The 15,257-nt window shown below is 40.8% G+C and overlaps 1 long non-coding RNA gene and 1 pseudogene across 2 annotated transcripts in view; one reads left to right on the top strand and one right to left on the bottom strand.

The window, feature by feature from the left end:
* LOC149122378 (uncharacterized) overlaps positions 1-15,257 on the bottom strand; it is a 241,039-nt gene that overhangs the window by 97,247 nt on the left and 128,535 nt on the right. The gene's annotated exons all lie outside the window — the stretch shown is intronic.
* Positions 12,981-14,026, top strand: LOC149122379 (large ribosomal subunit protein uL10 pseudogene; annotated as a pseudogene).

The following is a 15,257-nucleotide window of genomic DNA, read 5'->3' as shown; positions in this document are numbered from 1 at the left end:
AAAAAATGATGCTGAAATTCATATGGAAACACAGGAGACCTTGAATAGCTAAAACAATCATACAAAAAAAGAAAAAGAAAAAAAACAAATGCAGAGGCACCACAATACCAGATTTCAAAATATGCTACAACATAGTTATAATCAAAACAGATGAGTACTGGTACAAAAACAGATGGATAGACCAATGGAACAGAATAGAATCACCAGAAATTAATCCTAGCATTTACAACCGAGTTATATTTGACCAAAGAGCTAAAATTAATCCTTGGAGCAAGGACAGTCTCTTCAACAAAAGGTGCTGTGAAAAATGGATTTCCACATGCATAAGTATAAAGCAGGACCCCTACCTTACTCAAAATGGATTAAAGACATAAATCTATGACCTGACACCATCAAATTATTAGAGAACATTGGGGAAACCCTGCAAGATATTGGCACAGGTAAAGAATTCTGGGAAAAGATCCCAGGGCACAGGCAATCAAAGCCAAAATTAACAAATGGGTTTACATCATGTGATACTTGCATATTTTAAGGGGTACAATGCAACTAAGCCATATACTTATCTTAAATCAACCATATTAGATAACCTGCATTTCTGTTTCTTTACCTTTTGTGAATCTACCAACTGCTTTCTTGAAGTCCTTCATTCAGCTTATATGTCATCATGAGCCATCATCACCTCACTGTGCTGAAAACACCAGAATCCGTAACATTTTCCTACTGTGTTTTATTTCCATTATGCAATCCTTTCCCATCTCTCTTCCCCCAACCAACTCTACCTTCCCATGATGATAATTACTCTTTTAAACTTGAGCTAAATATGTGTGTGTGTTATTTTTAAATTCCACATATGAGAGACAACATGTGGTATTTGTTTTTCTGTGTCTGACTTATTTCACTTAACATAATGATCTTTGGTTTCATATATTTTGATGCAAACATCAGGATTTCATTCTTTTTTAATGGCAGAGCAATAATCTATTCTGTATATACAACACATTTTCTTTATCCATTCATCTGTTTATGGACACCTATGTTGACTTCATATCTCGGAAACTATAAACAGTACAGCAATGAACATGGTGGGGCAGGTATCTCTTAAAGACAATGGTTTCATTTCTGTTGAATATATATATATATATATATATATATATATATATATATACCCAGTAGTGAGATTGCTAGATCCTATAGCAGTTCTGCTTCTACTTTTTAAAGAAAGTCCATGCAGCTTCCACAGTGGCTGGGCCAATATACATTCCCATCAAAAGTGTGTAAGTTTCCTGTTCTCTACATGTTCGCCAACATTTCTGATTTTCTTTTTGTTGTTGTTGTTGTTAACAGTCATTTCCACAGGGATTAGGTCATTTTCATATTTACAGTAAATGTTCTCTTACTTTCAAAATCTGTTTCTCATGTTTTCAGTTTGAAACCAAGACATCAATTTGTTCTAGTGAACCCACAACATTTTTGAAGCTACATAGGAGATGCTGTGGTACATTCTGCCATGGTCAAGATATGATTTCTCCATTTCATAGCCTTGCATGTTTTAAAGAAAAAATAAGTCAGGATGGGCATTTAACAAAGCAGTTGAAGTGCCACCTGGGACATTTGTTCCCATATCTGAACTCCCATTCCAGCTTCCTACTAACATGTACTCTGGGATGCAGCAGGTGAGAGTACAAGAAGTTGGGTCCCTGATATCCACATGGGAGACTATCCCAGTCCTAGGTGTCACAGGCATTTGGGGGATGAACCAGCAGAAGGAAGCACAGTCAATCCCCCACCTCTCAAAAATAAAATTATCTTTAAAAATACGTTATTCTAAGTTTGACATCATTTAAAATATTTGTGAACTGATTTCACATGACAAATTTATATGAAAATGTAGGTATTTCATATAACAAATGCTAAAGTGATTTTATAGAATGTAGAAGGCTGTTTTAACATGATGGAATGTTTAAAATAAAAAATTTATAATATACATACTTTAAGAGTTTTTTTAATATATATGTACATATATAGAGAGAAATTGGCTGCCAAAACATAGAAGGAAGATTTGAAAGGCATTACTATGGAGCTGGCATTGTGGTGCAATGGGTTAAAGCTGCTACCTGCAATGACAGCATCCTATATGAGCACTGGTTCAAGTCCTAGCCACTCCACCTCTGACCCAGCTCCCTTAATGTGCCTGGGAAACAGCAGACAATGTCCCAAATGCTTTGGCCCCTGCCATCCATGTGAAAGGTGCAGATGGAGGTCCAGGCTCCAGGCTGCAGCCTGGCGCAGCCCTGGCTATTGGCAGACATCTGGGCAATAACCATCAGATGGAAGATTCTCTCTCTCTCTCTCTCTCCTCCCTCTCTCCCTCCCTCCCTTTCTTTTTTCTTCTTCTTCTTCTTCTGTCTCTATAACTCTGACATTCAAATAAATAAAAGTCTTTAAAACATCAGAAAAGTAACAAGTGACCTTTTTTAAAAATATTTATTTATTTATTTGAAAGCCAGAGTTACACAGTGGGGGGGGGGGGGCTTCATCGGCTGGTTCACTCCCCAACTGGCTGCAACGGCCAGAGCTGTGCCGATCCGAAGCCAGGAGCCAGGAGCTTCTTATGGGTCTCCCATGTGGGTGCAGGGGCCCAAGGACTTGGGCCATCTCCCACTGCTTTCCCAGGCAACAGCAGAGAGCTAGATCAGAAGTGGAGCAGCTGGGTCTCAAACCGATGCCCATATGGAATGGCGGCGCTTAAGGCCAGGGCATTAACCCACTGTACCACAGCGCAAGCCCCAACAAATGATCTTTAATAGCATATTCATATGACATTGAAACAGCACCCACTTCTCTATTCACACTACAGAGAGGAAGAAGAGTTGCTAATAATTGTAGTTGCTGATCTGATGAAAACCATTCTTTCCATTCAAACTTATGACTCAAAGTAAATGCAAAAAAACACCATCTCATAATTTCTTTATCCAGTCTACTGGTGATGGGCATTTGGGTTGGTTCCAGGTCTTAGCTATTGTGAATTGAGCTGCAATAAACATTAATGTGCAGACTGCTTTTTTGTTTGCCAATTTAATTTCCTTTGGGTAAATTCCAAGGAATGGGATGGCTGGGTTGTATGGTAGGGTTATATTCAGCTTTCTGAGGAATCTCCAGACTGACTTCCATAGTGGCTTACCAGTTTGCAGTCGCACCAACAGTGGGTTAGTGTCCCTTTTTCCCCACATCCTCTCCAGCATCTGTTGCTGGTAGATTTCTGAATATGAACCATTCTAACCGGGGTGAGGTGAAACATTGTGGTTTTGATTTACATTTCCCTGATTGCTAGTGATCTTGAACATTTTTTCATGTGTCTGTAGGCCATTTGGATTTCCTCTCTTGAAAAATGTCTATTGAGGTCCTTGGCCCATCTCTTAAGTGGGTTGTTGGTTTTGATGTTGTGGAGTTTCTTGATCTCTTTGTAGATTCTGGTTATCAACCCTTTTTCTGTTGCATAGTTTGCAAATATTTTTTCCCATTCTGTCGGTTGCCTCTTCACTCTCCTGACTGTTAATTTTGCAGTACAGAAACTTCTCAATTTGATGCAATCCCAAATGTTAATTTTGGCTTTGACTGCCTGTGCTTCTGGGGTGTTTTCCAAGAAGTCTTTGCGGGTACCTATATCTTGCAGGGTTTCTCCAATGTTCTCTAATAATTTGATGGTGTCAGGTCATAGGTTTAAGTCTTTAATCCATGTGGAGTGAATTTTTGTGTACGGTAGAAAGGTAGGGATATTACTTCATAATTTTGCACGTGGAAATCCAATTTTCCCAGCACCATTTATTGAATAGACTGTCCTTGCTCCAGGAATTAGTTTTAGATCCTTGATCAAATATAAGTTGGCTGTAGATGTTTGGGTTGATTTCTGGTGTTTCTATTCTGTTCCATTGGTCTATCGATCTGTTTCTGTACCAGTACCATGCTGTTTTGATAACAACTGTCCTGAAGTATGTCCTGAAATCTGGAATCGAGATGCCTCCAGCTTTGTTTTTGTTGTACAAGATTGCTTTAGCTATTCGAGGTTTCCTGTGTCTCCATATGAATTTCAGCATCATTTTTTCCAGATCTGAGAAGAAGGTCTTTGGTATTTTGATTGGTATTGCATTGAATCTATAAATTGCTTTTGGGAGAATGGACATTTTGATGATATTGATTCTTCCAATCCATGAGCATGGAAGATTTTTCCATTTCTTGGTATCCTCTTCTATTTCTTTCTTTAAGGTTTTGTAATTTTCATCGTAGAGATCCTTAACGTCCTTGGTTAAATTTATTCCAAGGTATTTGATTGTTTTTGTAGCTGTTGTGAATGGGATTGATCTTAGAAGTTCTTCCTCAGCTGTGGCATTGCCTGTGTATACAAAGGCTGTTGATTTTTGTGCATTGATTTTATATCCTGCTACTTTGCCAAACTCTTCTATGAGTTACAATAGTCTCTTAGTAGAGTTCTTTGGATCCCCTAAATAAAGAATCATATCATCTGCATATAGGGATAGTTTGAGTTCTTCCTTCCAAAGTTGTATCCCTTTAATTTATTTTTCTTGCCTAATAGCACTGGCTAAAACTTCCAGAACTATATTGAATAGCAGTGGTGAGAGTGGGCATCCCTGTCAGGTACCAGATCTCAGTGGAAATGCTTCCAACTTTTCCCCATTCAATAGGATGTTTGCCGTAGGTTTTTCATAAATTGCTTTGATTGCATGTACTCTATAGAATACTATACATCAGTCAAAAACAATGAAATCTGGTCATTTGCAAGAAGATGGAGGAATCTGGAAAACATTATACTGAGTGAATTAAGCCAGTTCCAAAGGGGCAAATATCATATGTTCTTCCTGATCGGCGAAAACTAACTGAGCACCAAAGGGGAAACCTGTTGAAGTGAAATGGACACTATGAGAAACAGTGACTTGATCAGCTCTTGTCCTGACTGTTGATGTACAATGTAATACTTTATCCATTTTAGTATTTTTTCTTTGTTTTGTTCTAGTACTATTGGTTGAACTCTGTAATTAACACACGATTATTCTTAGGTGTTTAAATTTTAACTAAAAAGTGATCCCTGTTAAACATAAGAGTGGGAATAAGAGAGGGAGGAGATGTACAATTTGGAATATGCTCAATCGTACTTGCCCCAAATGGTGGAGTTAGAAATGTGCCAGGGGATTCCAATACAATCCCATCAAGGTGGCATGTACCAATGCCATCTCACTAGTCCCAGTGATCAATTTCTGTTCACAATTGATCGTAATGATAGGACTAAGAACCAAAGGGATCACATACACAAGACTAGTGTCTGCTAATACTAACTGATAGAATCAAAAAGGGAGAGAACGATCCATCATAGCAAGCAGGATACACAGCAGACTCATAGAATGGCAGATGTCCTAAATAGCACTCTGGCCTCAGAATCAGCCCTTAAGGCATTCGGATATGGCTGAAGAGCCCATGAGAGTATTTGAGGCATGGAAAGCCAAGACACTCTGGAAAAAAAAAAAAAAAAAAAAGAAGACCTAAATGAAAGATCTCTGCGAGTGAGATCCCAGTGGAAAGAACGGGCCATCAAAGAAGGAGGTACCTTTCTCTGAAGGGAGGAGAGAACTTCCACTTTGACTATGACCCTGTCACAATAAGATCGAAGTTGGCGAACTCAAAAGGCTTCCATAGCCTTGGCAACTCATGACTAGAGCCTAGGGAGATTACTGATGCCATAAACAAGAGTGTCAATTTGTTAAGTCAACAACAGGAGTCACTGTGTACTTACTTCTCATGTGGGATCTGTCCTTAATGTGTTGTCCAATGTGAAGTAATGCTATAACTAGTAATGAAACAGTATTTTACACTTTGTGTTTCTGTGTGGGCACAACTAATGAAATCTTTACTTAATATATACTAAATCAATCTTCTGTATATAAAGAGAATTGAAAATGAATCTTGATGTGAATGGAATGGGAGAGGGAGCAGGAGATGGGAGGGGTGTTAGTGGGAGGGAAATTATGGGGGGGAGCCATTGTAATCTTAAACTGTACTTTGTAAATTTATATTTATAAATTAAAAAAAAAAAACAGAAAAAAACCATCTCAAGAAACTCATTAGAAAAACTGAAGCTTAAAAATGTTTATTAAATTTTTTATTTATTTAAAAGGTAGAGAAATAGAGAGAAAGGGAGAGCAAGAGGGAAGTGGGGAGAGGGAGAGAGCGAGGGAGAGTGAGCATGCAAGAGAGCTCTTAATCTTCTAGTTCACTCACCAAATGTGCATAGAACTAGAGCTGGTCCAAGTCAATGCCATGAGCTCAAAGTCAATCTGGGTCTCCTATGTGGATGGCATGGACCCGACTACCTAATTCATCACCTGCTGTATTCTCTCTCCCTATGTACTCATTAATAAGAAACTAGAATCCTCACCAAGAGCAGGGCTGAGGCTTAAACACAAGCATCCCAAACAGCATTTCAATCTCTGTGCCAAACGCTTCTTCCAAAATTTCTCATTTTAATGCCCATTACTTGAGCATTAATTTAAATTTCAAGGTCAATAAAAAAATCTAACAAAAACCTTCAGAAGACTGGTATTATTTTTAAGATAGAATTCATCAAGCTTTTTTGAGAAACTTCCTCATGAAAAGCATTAATAGTATAAAAGAATGAGAAATCTTCAGACACAATCTTATTTTGCTAAACTATTCCTTTGGAAAGGAATGAAAATGTTGTGTTTGAAGGATACAGGATAAATTGGAACCTGACAATAAACGTAAAAAGGAGCACTACTTTAATTAGAATCACAGAACTGAATATTTAAACTGCCATGAGATAGCGTATCATCCATCAGACTGTTAAAATGCTAAAGTTGAAGCAGATATTTGGTCTCACAGTTAAGATGCTAGTTAAGACACTCACACCCCATAGTAGAGTACCTGAGTTAGATCCATGGCGTGACTTCCTGCCAATGCAAACACCTGGAGGCAGTAGATGATGGCTCAAGTGGTTGCATTCCTGTCTTGTGAGAGACCTGGATTGAGCTCCCAGCTCCCAGCTACAGACCAATCCAGTCCTGGCTTTGCAGGCTTTCTCTCTTCCTCCCCCTCTCTCTTGGAAAAGCAGCAGACAATGGCCCAACTCTTTGGGCCCCTGCCACCCAAGTAGATGACCTAGAATGAAGCTTCTGGGGCTCCTGGCTTTGGCCTGGCTCAGTCTTGGCTGTTGTGGCCATCTGGGGAGCAAACCATCGGATGGAAGATCTCTCTGTCTCTCCCTCTCTTTCTGAAACTCTGACTTTAAAATAAATTTATTAAAAATCTAAAAAAACAATAAGAGGTGTAAGCCTCATAGGCACAGTATTCATAATGTGAAGACATCTAAATTAGCTGATAATGACACTTGAAGAAAGACCTAATGACAGAGATTTGGCAAATGTCAGGAAAAATGAGACACCAAATAGATCGACCTGTGTGGGGAGCAATTCGGACTAGACCAAATTACTGGAATTAAGACTTATTCTATGCATCTGCTCTCCCACAATATGGCGCTGGGAGAGAAGAAAACAGCTTTTACACAGCTGCCTCCAGTTCAACCAATAAACTGTAGGACTTGCTCCTGATTGGAGAGCAGCGTACTCGGCGTGTGGGCAGCCGAGTTAGGATTGGCGGAGGAGGACTATAAAGGAGGAGAGAGACGGCATGCACGAGGAACATCTAAGGGGAACATCTAAGAGGAACACCTGTGCAGCCCCCGAGAAAGCAGGCCGGCGGTGTGCCGCTCCCCCGCGGAAGTGGGGAATGTGGCAGGGGGAACCGCCCTTCCACGGAGGTGGAAGGACCAGCAGCCAACCCGGGGAGGGCCGAGCAGACAGAAGAACAGCGCAGGGTCCTGTGTCGTTCCTCCACGAAGACGGGGAGCGACAGACCTGTAACAGTCAGCAAACTTCATCCCCTAGGTAGACTGTATTATACAGGACCCAGATTCAATTCATCAGGTTAAATTCCTATGAAACAAAAAAAATTAAATAGAACTACTTGTTCTAGTAGGACTCAGAAACAAGATTCAGATTCAAACCATCGGGTACCATTTTCAACTTGTATAAAAAAGAAATAATAGATTTGACCAGGATATCCCACAGCTAGTATTATTCAGATACCACAGATAAAAAGCAAGATTCAATGATGTCTCACATTATACAATGACAATAGTACACAGCTATTGATAGCACACTGAAAACAAGTTAAAATTTAAGAGCATTCAGTTAGGATTTTTTTAACATGATCAATTCAGCAAATTCCAAGTTATTTTTCTAGTCGTCAAAGTCAACAAATGGAAAGCAAATTTTTATTAAGTTCAAATAATATCTTCATTTTTCTGGGAATCTATCTGATTATGGCTAAAAAATCTTAACAGGTAAATGGTAGGCATTGAAACTTTTTTATGATTTTCTAAAGAATTAAAGAGAATCTTTTTACTTTTTACTGGAAAAGATAAATAGTAAGGCATGTATTTTTGTGTCATACTTGGGAGGCATCCAAGAGCAAAACATACTTTTTTTTTTTTTTTTTTTTTTTTTGGACAGGCAGAGTGGACAGTGAGAGAGAGAGACAGAGAAAAAGATCTTCCTTTGCCGTTGGTTCACCCTCCAATAGCCGGTGCAAAACGCTGATCCGATGGCAGGAGCCAGGTGCTTATCCTGGTCTCCCATGCGGGTGCAGGGCCCAAGCTTTTGGGCCATCCTCCACTGCACTCCCTGGCCACAGCAGAGAGCTGGCCTGGAAGAGGGGCAACCGGGACAGAATCCAGCGCCCCGACTGGGACTAGAACCCGGTGTGCTGGCGCCGCTAGGCGGAGGATTAGCCCGTTGAGCCGCGGCGCCGGCCGAAAACATACTTTTCAAGAGAGGCAGAGTTATTCTCACATTCCCTCAGGAAAGAAAAAGATTTATAAAAACTGCAGTTTAGAAGAAGTACCATACCATGGCGAGAGTGAGAAACCACATTCTTAAAATAGACAAGGGAGAAATGGCCTGCAAATTCTAAGATTTCTAGGAAAAAATTGAAAAAACTCCATATTACTCAGGTCGTAGCCATTTCTACACTAGACTAATAGCTGCTATTTACATTTGTGACTCCAAAATGAATTAAATCATCTTTCAAATATTTCTATTTGAAATCCTTAGTTAGATAATGTGATACATAATAATAAAAATGCCCAAAGTTAAAAGCAAAGCATTGGTATGTTAAAATTATCTTGTATGGAACACTGCTTTAATTCTGCATATCACATTCCACATAAACAAGCAATTCACATACTAGATGTCAACTGCTCAGAAAATTAACATTTTATCTAAAATATCTTTCTTTCCTTTTGCAAAATTTTATCTCGAAGGCAACTTTAAAATTGCACACTGCAAGCTCTTTGTAAGAATCTCATCTTGAATCATTTTGGCATCTTTAAAGCCATCATGTATTCAGTGTTTGGAAGTGGTTTAATTTAGATTTAAGTTCTCCAGGTGATGCTTTTTTCCTGAACCCATGCACTGTCTGTAATAATAAATGTTAAATAAAATGATATGCCATATAAGTTTGGCAGCCACCAAGAAATTTTACCATCCAATAATAATGCTTTAATGAACTCTATGTGTTGTAGAACAATTGCCTCATCTTGCCCCAACAAATTACTCCTTCCATGTGTTCTTGTGATTTTCTTTAGAGTTTGCAGTCAATAGTTTTTCTGTGACTTACAGTTTTCTCTAAAACCCTCAATGATGAGAAAGAAGAATAAGAATTTATCTTAATTTTGTTTTCTCAAGCAATATATTCATAACTAACACAAATTGCCTCAAACGCCTTTCCTTAAAGAAGAGAATTAACATTACTTGAAGCATTAATTAATATTAACACTCAACACACTAACTTTCAGTAGTTCTGCAACTCAAACAGAACAGCAAAACCACAATCAGAGATTCTCTTCAGTTATGCTGACTCATTTAAAAAGAGTCTTAGCTCAGGGCTGGCGTTGGGGCTTAGCGAGTAAAGCCATTGCCTGCAGTGCTGGCATCCCATATGGATGCCAGTTCAAGTCCCGGCTGCTCAGCTTCTGATCCAGCTCTCTGCTGTTGCCTGGGAAAGCAGTAGAAGATGGCCCAAGTCCTTGGATTCCTGCACCTGTGTGGGAGACCTGGAGGAAGCTCCTGGCTTTGGATCAGCATGGCTCTGGCCATTGTGGCCAACTGAGGAGTGAACCAATGGATGGAAGACCTCTCCCCCCCCTTCTCTCTCTCTCTCTCTCTCTCTCTCTCTCTCTCTCTGACTCTCCTTTTCTCTCTGTGTAACTCCAACTTTCAAATAAGTAAATAAATCTTTAAAAAAAAAATAGTCTTAGCCAATATAGGAAAAGATGAACAGTTTGTTGTTGAACTTCTTTGATATGATCCCTGTCATCATCTAATGGTGACACTTGTAACATTATTTCTTAGCAGATAGTGTGAACTTTCTAGACCGTAAGATACCATGTTTTAGCTAATCAACTTATTATTTGACATAATTCTCTAAGTGGATTTTAATTCTGCTAACATTTAGCTTATCGTCACCAGATTTGTTCTACAACTTATACAGGGCTTTTTAATTTTCAGTTATAAAAATTTGTATTCAATTCTATGGGGCCAGCATTGTGAAACACTGCAGGTTAAACCACCAACTGCAATGCCAGCATCCCCTGTGGGTACCTACTTGATTCTTGGATGCTCCACTTCTGATCCAGCTCCCTGCTAATGCTCTTGGGCATGCAACAGATAATTGCCCAAGTGCTTGGGACCCTGCACTCATGTTGGAGACCCAGATGAATCCCTTGGCTTCATCCTGACTCATTGTAGCCATCTGGGGAGTGAACCAGTGGATGGAAGATCTTTCTCTCTCTCTCCCTCACTCTCTCTCTCCCTCTCCTCTCTCTCTCTCTCTCTCTCTCTCTGTGTGTATGTGTATGCATGTGTCTCTCCCTGTCTCTTTGTAATTCTTTCAAATCAATAATTCTTTTTTTAAAATTTTATCTAATTCTATAAGTAATCTAATTTAATAATATCACCAAAAATTACTCCTAATAGTGTCCAGAGTTGCTCTTTTCTGTATATTGATAAAACTCTCATAGAGACCAATATTGAAATATCTGGCATCATTATTTTATATGAATTAAATGAAATATTGATTAAAATATGATTATGATATATATAAATATTTGTGTACATATATATATTATGTGTATATATGTAGCTCCTTTCTCTGAAGAGAAAAAAGCTATAGAAAAATACTACCATTTTTTAATTTCTTCTTTTATCTGAATTGTCAAATTTTTTTCAAAGTATTATGTTTGGGGCCCAGTACTGTGGTGTAGCAGATAAAGCAACTACCTGTGGCACTGGCATTCCATATGGGCACAGGTTCAAGTCCTGGCTGCTTTACTTCCAATCCAGCTCCCTGCTAATGCACCTGGGAAATCACTGAAGGATGGCCCAAGTGCTTGGCTCCCTGTACCCATATGGGAGACCCTGAGGAAGCTCCAGGCTCCTGGCTTTAGATCGGCCCAGCTGTTGCCATTGTAGCCATTTGGGGAATGAACCTGCAGATGTAACATCTTGCTCTCTGTCACTATCTAAGTGTAACTCTGCCTTTTAAATGAATAAAAAATCTTTTTTAATAAAAGTATTATGCTTGTTATTTTAAAAATAAAAGTTCTTTTACTTAAAAAACAGGTCAGCATTCTGGCACAGCAGGTTAAGTTGCTGCCTGCAATGTCAGCATCCCATTTGAGATCTTGTTCAAGTCCTGGCTGCTCTGCTTCGAAGCCAGCTCTCTGCTAATGCACCTGGGAAAGCAACAGAAGATGACCCAAGTGCTTGGACTCCTACCACCCAAGTGAAGGACCTGCATAGATTTCCTGGCTCCTGGCTTTGGCCTGACTCAACCCAAACTATTGCAACTATTTCAGGAGTGAACCAGCAGATGTAAGATTCTTTCTGTCTCTCCCTCTTTCTCTGTAACTCTGCTTTTCATTTCAATTTTTTTCTCTTCCAGCTCTGAATTAGGTGATGGTGCAGCAATCACTGCAATAGCAAAGGAGCCATCACTACCTTTGTTCCCTGAAGGCACCATTTCTGCTGGTGTCAGCCCTAAGATCACAGAAGCCTGTTGTTCAATTTAACATGCTTACAAGGGTATTGCACCTGCACTCAGGATAGGGAAAAGGAAAAAGGCCTAAAAAGCCCGATATCTTGGTTGTATGAGATAGAATACTTCCAAATATTTATCTCCAATGAATCTATTAAATATGAACCAAACAAAATCATACAAGTATTAATGCACAGACCCGTGCTATCAGAGGTAAAGTAGATGAAAAAGACCCTCACCCTCAAAAATGCTATCTAGCAGGGAGGTAAAACATACCATAAAAGCAATTCAGTAAGACTCATAAGAGTTTAACACAGAGCTGTGGGAATTCAAAACATGGAAACAGTATTTCCCAACTGTAAAAATCAAGGTGGCCGGCGCCGCGGCTCACTAGGCTAATCCTCGGCCTTGCGGTGCCGGCACACCACGTTCTAGTCCCGGTTGGGGCGCCGGATTCTGTCCCGCTTGCCCCTCTTCTAGGCCAGCTCTCTGCTGTGGCCAGGGAGTGCAGTGGAGGATGGCCCACATACTTGGGCCTTGCACCCCATGGGAGACCAGGAGAAGCACCTGGCTCCTGCCATCGGATCAGCGTGGTGCGCTGGCCGCAGCGCACCGGCGGCGGTGGCCATTGGAGTGTGAACCAACGGCAAAGGAAGACCTTTCTCTCTGTCTCTCTCTCTCTCACTGTCCACTCTGCCTGTCAAAAAATAAAAATAAAAAATAAAAAAATTTTAAAAAATCAAGGCAAGTTGGATGGAGAAGTGGAGAAGGCAGCCTCTAAGGATGAATGGAAAAGAACTTGTTGTCTCTTGCCAGGCGTCCTCGTGAGAGTGACATCGTCTTTAAACCCCACGTGGCAATCCCTGACGCACCATCGTGATGCCCAGGGAAGACAGGGCGACCTGGAAGTCTAACTGCTTCCTTAAGATCATCCAACTTCTGGATGATTACCCAAAATGCTTCATCGTGGGCGCAGACAATGTGGGCTCCAAGCACATGCAGCAGATCCGCATGTTGCTCCGGGGGAAGGCTGTGGTGCTGATGGGCAAGAACACCATGATGCGCAAGGCCGTCTGGGGGCATCTGGAAAACAACCCTGCCCTGGAGAAGCTGCTGCCTCATATCCGGGGAAATGTGGGCTTTGTGTTCACCAAGGAGGACCTTACTAAGATCAGGGATATGCTGCTGGCCAATAAGGTGCCGGCTGCTGCCAGTGCTGGTGCCATTGCGCCCTGTGAGGTCACTGTGCCAACTCAGAACACTGGTCTGGGGCCCAAGAAGACCTCCTTTTTCCAGGCTTTGGGCATCACCACTAAAATCTCCAGGGGCACCATTGAAATCCTGAGCGACGCGCAGCTGATAAAGACTGGAGCGAAGCCACGCTGCTGAACATGCTGAACATCTCGCCCTTCTCGTTTGGGCTGATCATCCAGCAGGTGTTCAACAACGGCAGCATCTACAACCCCGAAGTGCTGGACATCACCGAGGGAGTCCTACACTCGCGCTTCCTGGAGGGTGTGCGCAACGTTGCCAGTGTGTGTCTGCAGATTGGCTATCCGACCTGGCATCAGTGCCCCATTCCATCATCAATGGGTACAAGCATGTCCTGGCTTTGTCTGTGGAGACTGAGTACACCTTCCCACTTGCTGAAAAGGTCAAGGCCTTCCTGGCTGATTCATCTGCATTTGTGGCTGCTGCCCCTGCGGCCATGGCCAGCACTGCTGCCCCTGCTGCTGCCGCCGCAGCCCCAGCCAAGGTGGAGGCCAAGGAAGAGTCGGATGAAGATATGGGATTTGGTCTCTTCGACTAATCCCTGCAAAGCAGCCAGCTTTATTTGTGAAACAAGGAAATAAAGGCTTACTTTTCTTTAAAAAAAAAAAAAAAAAAAAAAAGAACTTGTGAAGAGTAACAGAGCATGGTTTGCTTTGACTAAACTCTGGAGACTGTATTGAAAAATAGAAGGACTTTTCGAAAATAAAAGGAAAAAAACAGTGTTTGGCCAGATCCTCAGATGCTGAACTCCAGATTATTCACATGCCCCTATCCTCTCACCAAGAAGCCCCTCCCCCCGCCCTGACTGACAAACTACCACTGCCCTGCTCAGAGTCCCTTCTCCTTCCATTCCGCATTTTAGCCAGACTGGCTCCCTGCATGTGTCCTGTCCCCTGGCTCCCTGCATGTGTCCTATCCCCTGGTTCCCTGTATGTGTCCTCTTCTCCCTGACTGAGGGACATACACCATCCTCTCTTCACAAAACATCTTTTGCCTTCTTCCCCCTCCCAGCCCCTTCCACTTCTGCCTAAACAACTCTCACTTCTTCCTGAGGCCCATACTGGACTGGACTTTTTGCAAGAAGCCTTGTCTCACCCTGAGCTCACCTGTAATACATGTACTTGTCTCATCCCAAGTTCTCAGATGCACCTTTTATATGTGCACATGTCTCACCACATTATTCTTTAGGTACCTAATATTCATGAGTCTGTGAGCTCCTTGAGAACTTCAATTTTTGCCTTTCTCATTCATTGTCTTATCCCCAGTACCTAAAACAATGCCTGACATACAGTTACTGCTCAATGAATACTTCTTGAATGAATGAATAAATGGATAAACAAATGACAAAATATATCCTTTGAGAAATCTCTTTTATATGTACATAGAAACTGGAGTAAATGTTGTCTACTTTAGCATTTCTTAATTACCATCCTTGAAAAGTTGGAACACTTTATTGATGTTGTCTTTCATGCCTTGAGGGTTATTTAATAAACATTATTTGCTAGAGAGAAAACCAAGTAAGTTACCAGATTATTTGACATTTATATTTTCTATCATAGACTAAGTGTTTAATCTCTATACTGCAAAAGATAAAATTCTGCCTACAATTTCATATTTCATAAATCTTCAATGATATATCATGAAAATTCCTCCCTCAAAATTCCATGAGGTCAACATTCTACCATCCACCAGGGCTGACACAATTATAATGTGAAGCGAGCTTCATATTTATGAATGTTTACATTGAGCAGAATATGAAAGAAATATATTTGTGATTTGAAGGAGGGATTATAATAGGATAAGCA

Source organism: Oryctolagus cuniculus, chromosome 14 (genome assembly GCF_051225735.1).
Source record: "Oryctolagus cuniculus isolate XC-2025 breed Fujian yellow rabbit chromosome 14, ASM5122573v1, whole genome shotgun sequence".
NCBI classification, from domain to species: Eukaryota; Metazoa; Chordata; class Mammalia; order Lagomorpha; family Leporidae; genus Oryctolagus; species Oryctolagus cuniculus.
The sequence above is the reverse complement of the archived record's forward strand: the minus strand, read 5'-3'. Positions and strand labels throughout refer to the sequence as shown.